Raw genomic sequence first — 8418 nt, 5'->3', positions numbered from 1 at the left:
GAGCCGCCCGCCGCCGCCGCCGCCGCCGCCGCCGTCCCTCCTCTTTTTTTTCCCGGCAGATCTTTGTTGTGTGGGAGGGCAGCGGGGATGGACTTGGGCTCGCCGAGCTCCTGCTAGAGCCGCCTCGCTAGGAGAGGGCGCCGCAGCCGCCAGGAGGAGCCGCCAGGAGGAGCCGCCGCCGCCGCCGCCGCCGCCCGAGGCCCGCGCCGGCACCTCAGGAGGGCGGAAGGGTGCGCCGCTCGCTCCCGCTCGCCTCCTCTTGCTCCCTCGTCCTGCTCCTGGCCTCCCGCCGCCGCCCTCTCGGCCGCCGCCGCCGCCGCCGCCCGGCTCTCAGACCTCCGCCACCAGCCCCAGTAGCAGCACTAGAAGCAGCAGCAGCGGCGACGACGACCGGAAGCAGGGGAAGGGGGGAGCCAGAAGGTGTACTGGGAAAGCAGGGCGACCGGAAGTGACGTTAGGGGCGTGGTCTCGCGAGGAGCGGGATAGGCTCTCCCCCAAAGAGAGCAAGGCGTGTGTGTGTGTGTGTGTGTGTGTGTGTGTGTGTGTGTGTGTGTGTGTGTGTGGCGCCAGCGGTGCTGGGGGATTGAACCATGGTCCCTGTGCTTTGCTAATGTTCTAAGCTTGTTCTAAGTAGGTGCTTTAGACCACTGAGCCATCTCACCAGCCCTGTCTATTAAAATTACATACTCATTAAAAGTAATTTAGAGCCAGGCCTGGTGGTGCATGCTTGTAATCTCACCATACTGGGAGGCCGAGGCAGGAGAATCACAAATTTGAACTTGTACTTGGGCAATTTAGTGACTTAGCAAAACTCTAGCTCAAAATAAAAAAGAAGAAAAGAGCTAGAGATATATAGCTCAATGCAAAGGTCCTGCATGCAATCCTCAGCAGCAGAAAAGAAGTAATTTAGCTGGGTGTGGTAGTGCATGACTGTAATCTCAGCATCTTGGGAAGCTGAGGCAGGAAGATTGCAAATTCAAGCCCAGCCTAGACAAGTTAGTAATTTAGTGAGCCTGTCTCAAAAATGAACACGCAGACAAAGATTGCAGATATATCCCAGTGACGGTCCTGGGTTCAAGTCTCAGTAAACACCCCACAAAGTGTAATTGTACTTTTAATTGTTCATTATTAAATACAAGCAATGCACATGTACAATGTTTTGTTTGGGTTTTGGTTTTTTTAAGTCAGAGCTTCACTGTATAGTTCAGGCTGCCCCTGAACTTACTGTGAACCCAGGCTGGACTCAAACTTTCAGCAGTCCTCCAGCCTCCAACTCCTGAATGCTGCAATTACAGGCATTCTTCACCACACCCAGTCTGCATTGGAAATTAAAACTGAGAAATATTAAAGATATTCATTATTTTATAAAGTAACCCATTATATGTTCTACAACAATGTATTTTTTATTTTTATTTATTTATTTATTTTTTGTGGAACAGGGGATTGAACTCTGTCCCTTGTGCTTGCCAGGGAAGCACTTATTTCACTGAGCCATCTCCCCGGCCCTAACAATGTATTTTAAAAAAAAAACTCAGTACATTTTCCAAAGGGGGGGGGGAAGAGTAGGACTGTTGTTTTACTTATTTACTTATTTATTTATTTATTTATTTATTTATTTATTGGTACTGAGGATCAAACCCAGAAGCTTGCCAGGCATGCACTTACACCACTGAAATTCTCTTGCCTCAGCTTCCCAAGTACTGAGACTGCATGGGTGCCGCCCCTACCCCCAGCAGTTGTCCATTTTTGCAAACATGTCAGCATTTGGCTGAATAGAAGGCAGCTGGCTTTTTATATGCTTCTGTGTTGAGCTTGTGATGTGTTTCAGACATGCACATGAAGAAAAGTCAGCCTCACACAGGTGTGCAGTTGGAAGGGAGGGCTGCACAGGAGGGGCTCCCAGACCAAGTCCTCTGCCCACCCTGCACCCTGGAGCCACCAGAGCCGACAGAAGTAGACACACAACCGTGAAAGACCTCTAGGCTCCGGATGTGCCAAGAGAAGGAGGCATTTCTAGTGGGAAGGAAAAGGTGAGGCTCTGGTTTACACATGTGGGAAGTATGTACTTTACAAGATGTGTGCCTCTTGGGGAAGAGGAAGGGCAGCTTTCTGCCCAAAGCAAAGCGTGAAGAAGGTGGAAAAAGATGTAGAGGGCAAGGCTAGAGATGGGAGGAAATGAAATAAATGAAGCCAGAGTGTAATCTTCAAGTTGGGGGCTTGGGGAGTCCTCGCTCATTCATCTTGTCAGAGGCTGCACCATCTCACACTCCCTCTAGTTGTGTGTATGAGGGGTCCAGTTTTTCCATATTCATGACGACCATTTGTTAATATCTGTTTTGTTTTGGGACAAGGTCTCCTTATGTAGTCCAAGTTGGCCTTGAACTTGCAGTTCTCCTGCCTCTGCTTCCCAAATACTAGGATTATAGATGTTTGCTACAACACCCTACTTAATTCTTGTCTTTTTCTTTTAGCCACCATAGGTAATGTTGTTATCTCTTTGCATTCCTCTAACGATTAATAGTGTTGGCCATCCTCATGTGCCTACTGGCTATTCCAAGGTATACCTTTTTCCTCCCTCTTTTCGTGGCCCAGAGGTTTGAACCTAAGCCTTTGCACTGAGCTACAGTGCCCTTTTCACATTAAGTTGCCCAGACTGGGCTCCAACTTGTAATCTTCCTGCCTCAACCTCTGGAATGCTAGCATTATGCCTGGCTTCCAAGACGTCTTTCTCTCTTTTCTTCTCCTTATCTTCCTCCTCCTCCTCTTTTTCCTCCTCCTCCTTCTTTTGCCAGCATCAGATTTATTTACTTTGAAGTTTCTGTCAGGTTAATTATCATAAATGCAGATTAACACTCAGTCTAGCAGACCCACGGTATCTTCACTGAAGAACTGTCTGTTCAAATAATTTTCTTGGGCTGGTGAGATGGCTCAGTGGTCTAAAGCACCTACTTAGCACAGGGACCGCGGTTCAATCCCCCAGCACCAGCCCCACCTCCTGGTAGGCTGAGCTGGCCACACACACACACACACACACACAAATAAATAAAATTTTTAAAAAATCCAAAAAACAAATAATTTTCTTGTTCTCTGTTTCGTTCTTGTTTTTGCTTTATTTGATACAGGGTCTCACTATGTAACCCAGACTGGCCTCAAACAATCCGAGTGCCTCAGACTCTTGATTAGCTGGAGTTACAAGTGTGTACCACTATTTTTGCAAAACTGAGCCTGGGAAAAGAATGACTGAGGAAGTTAGGTGGCAGTGAACAGCTTTATTTCATTTTTTTTTTCTTTTTTTTGCGGAACCGGGGATTGAACTCAGACCCTTGCACTTGCCAGGGAAGCGCTTATTCCACTGAGCCATCTCCCCGGCCCCAAACAGCTTTATTTCAGAGCGGTGATCCTGGCTGGGATCGTTTCCCACAACAAAGCCACGTACTGGGTACTTGTGGGCTAGTACTTTTATGCTACGCATGCACAGAAGGTACAGAAGGCAAGACAGAGCAGCCTGGCAGTTCTCTGATTACCTGGCAGGGTGAGAATATTGGTAATAAGGCTAGATTAATGATCATAAAACTTGGTACAATCTGACATCCTCCATGTTCCATATACTTTTTTTTTTTAATTATTTATGTGTGTGTGTGTGTGTGTGTGTGTGTGGCCAGCTCAGCCCACCAGGGGGCGGGGCTGGCTGGCATGTGGTGCTGGGGGATTGAACCGTGGTCCCTGTGCTTTTAGTTTGTTCTAAGTAGGTGCTTTAGACCACTGAGCCATCTCACCAGCCCCATGTTCCATATACTCTTGTGGTTGTAAGGGTCAAGAAGTTAATTATAGAGCCATGATGCAGTTACAAAGCTAAGTAGTTTCTTTTTTCTTTTTCAAAGTTATTTATTTATTTATTTATTTATTTATTTATTTATTTATTTTTCGGACCCGGGGATTGAACTCAGGCCCTTGCACTTACCAGGCAAGTGCTTATTATACTGAGCCATCTCCCTGGCCCCTTTATTTTTTTTTAGGTAGTTTCAGAATAACAAAGTTTTGGGCTCTTTTTTTTTTTTTTTTTTTTTTTTTGGGGCTAGGGTCTACAGGGTGTTCAGGGTCTCACTACTGGTTTGGCTTGAGGATGAGGGGACTGAACCACAGCATCCTGAGCCCTGAGCCTCACTGCTTTGTTTCAGCAGGCACTTAAACACCTGAGCTAATGGGAAGGCCCCCAAAACCTAGTTGGTTTTTTTTTTTGAGAGCAGTTTTGCTGATACAGTTTTTCCCTTTCACCACCACGTCCAGTCATTTGCTTTGAAGTTGAGTTATCAGATGTCTTCAGTTACTTTTCGCATTGCTGAGTCAACATACACAACGCTCACAAGTTGAGAGGAAAGCTTGGGCCAATGAGATAGCTCAGCAGACTAAAGCGCCTGCTTAGGCAAGCTTAGGCAAGCTCAGGGGCTGTGCTTGGAACCCCTGACACCACACGCCACACCAGCCCTGTCCCCAGGGTGGGCTGAGCCAGCCACAGAATCCAGGTGTGGTGGCACATGCCTGTAACCCCAATGCTGGGGAGGCTGAAAACAGGAGGATCACTATGAGTCTGAGCTGCATAGTGAGACCCTATAACAACCAATTTTAGTTTATGTGCTGCCGAAGCGAGCACTATAACAACCAAATACATTTAAAAAAAAATTTTTAAGTGAGGAAAGATTTATTTAGCTCATAGTTTATAGAGGTTTCAGTCCATAATCAGCCTGGCTCCCAGACAGAAGGGCATATGCAGAGGTGCAGCAGTTCATGGTGGCAGAAAACAGTTACAATAAACAAATGAGATAGGTCTTTTTTCTTTCCCTTACATTGTATGGATCCTATGATCCATAGAGATATCTTACACCCCTAATCCCAGCATTGTGCCATGAATCAATCACAAACTCTAGATTTAGTCACCACTAAAAGGCCCACATCTCCTGACTACATGAAACTTTGGGGGACATTTAGACGCAAGCCATAACATTGGACTTGTTATTGAGTTTTCTTTTTTGTTTCCTTTTTTCGAGACATAGACTTGCTATGTAGTTCAGGCTGGCCTTGCACTCACTGTGGGGTCCTGGCTGGCCTTGAACGTGGAGGGATCCTCCTGCCTGTAGTCCTCTTCAACGCTGGGAGTAGAGGCCTGGATCAGTATCGTTGGCCTTAAATTTTAAGAGTTTATTCAGAATATGTGAGCTTCATCGGATAGATGATTTATAAATTTTCCTCCCATGCTGTGGCGCTCCAGAGGGCAGGGTGAGAGGGCTTGTCCCTGTAATCAGATTCAGCCAGGCCAGGCCACTTTACAGGAATCCCCCCCAACTCCACCCGCGCGCCAGTGTCAGTGTCTGTTTATCATTTGCTGGTCAATGCTGCCCAGGTCATATATCTGGAGTCTTTCAGTCCTGAATCTTCCTGGAGTCCAAGGAAGGAAGTAGCTTTTATCTTTTTTTTTTTTAACATTTAGTGTGTGTGTGTGTGTGTGTGTGTGTGTGTGTGTGGCCAGCTCAGCCCACCAGGGGGCGCGGCTGGCTGGCATGTGGTGCTGGAGGATTGAACCGTGGTCCTTGTGCTTTGCCAAGCTTGTTCCAAGTAGGTGCTTTAGACCACTGAGCCATCTCTCCAGCCCCAGCTTTTATCTTTGCAGCTATTCCTCCTCTTTTTCCAGTTTACCAAGTCACTTAGTATTTCCCTCTACTTTCCAGTTTTCAATTTTTTTTTTCCTATCCTGATAGACTGCCATACTTTTTCCTGCTACTTAATCCTCATACATTAATATCTTTTTTATGTATTTGATGCAGAGTCTCACTATGCAGCTCAGACTTGTAGTGATCCTCTGCTTTCAGCCTCCCTAGCACTAGGATTACAGGCGTGCGCCACCATGCCCAGACTCTGTCGCTGACTCAGTGTGCCCTGGGAGTGGGGCCAGTGCAAAATGCCATGCCAGGGATCGAACCTTGGTTTCTGTGCTTGTCTAAGCAGGCACTTAGTCCCCTGAGCTATCATGCTAGCTCTGAATGTTGCCATTTTGTTATTGTTATCTGGGCCTGCTCTAGGAGTGTTCATCCTCTTTTCTTCTCCCCCCTCCCTCCCACCTACCCTCCTTCCGTTCTTTCCTTCTTTCCTTTCCCTTTCCAATTTTTTGGGACTGGGGATTAATTAAAGTGCCTCATGTGTGCCAGGCAAATGGTCTACCACTAAGCTACAGTTCAGCTATTTTATGAGGCAGGTTCTGGCTAAATTGTCCAGGTTGGCCTCAAAGTTGCAGTCCTCCTGCCTCATCCTCCAGAGTAACTGGGCTTGCAGGTGTGCACCACTGGGCCATCATTGGTAGCCTTTGAATGACAAAGCCAGCAGCCTTTCTCAGTCCTCGTCCGGCTCTTCTCCTGCCTCGCGGGTGTCCAGGTGCAACTCTCTAGCCTCTGGCGCCCTCCCTCCCACTACCTTCTTTTCTCCCACTCCCACTCTCAGCTGTTCCTGCATCCCTCTGCTCCAACCTGCTGCTTTCATTGTGCCATCTGTCTGTCTCTCCCTGCTTCCTGGAGCTTCATTGCCTTGCCCATGCTTTTTTTTTTTTTTTTTTTTTTCAGATAGGGTTTTGCTGTATAGCTCAGGCTGGCCTTGAGTTTGCTATGTATCCCAGGCTGGCCTTAGACTTGCAGTGATCTTCCTGTCTCAGCCTCCTGAGTGCTGGGATTATAGGTGTGCATCACGACGCCCAGCTTCGCCTGTGCTCACCCCACACCGCTGACCTATGAGACGCCAGCTCTGCTCTCTCTGAGGTCCCAATCCCTACTCCCAAGACTGTATGGAGTAGCTCTGCTTAATGCCAACCCCTAAGACATGTCTTAGCTCTTCCTCCTCTTTGTTCGCCTTTAGATCAGTGAGTCCTCCTGCTGGCTTAATCCCTGCACGTGTCCCCATGCCCGACATCTCTCCCACACTTTCCTTTTGACCCTTACATCACTGTCCAAGACCCACAGTCTGAGAAGCATGTCTGCAGTCTATTCCTTTTCCTGTTCTTTCTATAAGAGCCTTAAGTTAGGCCACTATGAGGTTACATTGTGTTTCATGTATAAACTATGGAGTTAGAATTCTGATTCTGCCACTTAGTAGTACTGTGACATTTGATAAGGCCTTTGTGTCTTATTTCCCTCAACTTTTTTTTTTTTTTTCAGAACTGGGGATTGAGTTCAGACCCTTGCGCTTGCCAGGTAAGCACTTATTCTACTGAGCCATCTCCCCAGCACCCCCTCACCTTTAAAACAAGGCTGGGTTGGGGCCGGGGAGATGGCTCAGTGGAATAAGTGCTTCCCTGGCAAGCGCAAGGGTCTGAGTTCAATCCCCGGTTCCGCAAAAAAAAAAAAAAGAAAGAAAAGAAATAAAATAAGACTGGGTTTGTGTGTGCGTGCATGCGTACGTGCGTTTGTGTGTGTGTGTGTGTATGTGTGTGTGTGTTTGAGTTTGAATAGGTGAAGTGCCTGGTAGGAAAGTGATTTTTTTTAAACCATTCTACATTCTGCCCTACTAGTTAAATTACTGAAACAGTCACAGCTATACTAGGGATGATGGACCAGGGAGATGGCTCAGTGGAATAAGTGCTTTCCTGGCAAGCACAAGGGCCTGAGTTCAATCCTCGGTTCCACAAAAAAAAAAAAAAAAGACTTTGAAAAATATACTAGGGATGAAACATTTGTGAAAATGAAATAAAAGGCTTAATAAAACTTCTCTTTCAGAAGAACATGCGCATGTACAATGGCATATGGAGCCATGTGATTTGAGGTGGGGAGGAGTGAGTCACTGACCCTGTCAGCAAAGCCTTTCCACAGGCAGCTTATCTGCTTGGCGGTTTCACATGCTTGTATTTCACAATTAGGCCCATGACCTCTCTGCCTCAGGTGAAGCCAGCTTTGCCTTCAAGTTCAAAGTGGAATTCACTTTAAGGACAGCTGAATGCTGTCAGCTTGTGCTGATGCCCAGATAGCTCATTGTTTCATAAATTTTTTTCCTGCAGTTCTGGGAGTTGATCCATGGCCTCCTGCATTCAAGTCCTGTCACTAAGCTCCAGCCCCAGCCTTAGCCCCAGATATAAATGTTAAGTAACCCATAAAAAAGTCGCGGGTGTTATATTCAAATAGCAATGTCATAATAAAATTCTACTTCTTTACACATTTTATAGATGCTTTTATCCCAGATACTTTACAATGTTGGAGTTCACTTCATTTGAATTGTTTCCCAAGGCAGCAGATAACTTGGCTCAGAATTTCTGGGCGGCCTATGGACACTCAGATTCTTTTTTTTTTTTTTAATTTATTTATTTTATTTACTTATTTTTGTGTGTGTGTGGCCAGCTCAGCCCGCCTGGGGGCGGGGCTGGCTGGCATGTGGTGCTGGGGGATT

Source organism: Octodon degus, unplaced genomic scaffold, assembly GCF_000260255.1.
Source record: "Octodon degus isolate 3935 unplaced genomic scaffold, OctDeg1.0 scaffold00005, whole genome shotgun sequence".
NCBI classification, from domain to species: Eukaryota; Metazoa; Chordata; class Mammalia; order Rodentia; family Octodontidae; genus Octodon; species Octodon degus.
This window is presented reverse-complemented; position numbering follows the sequence as displayed.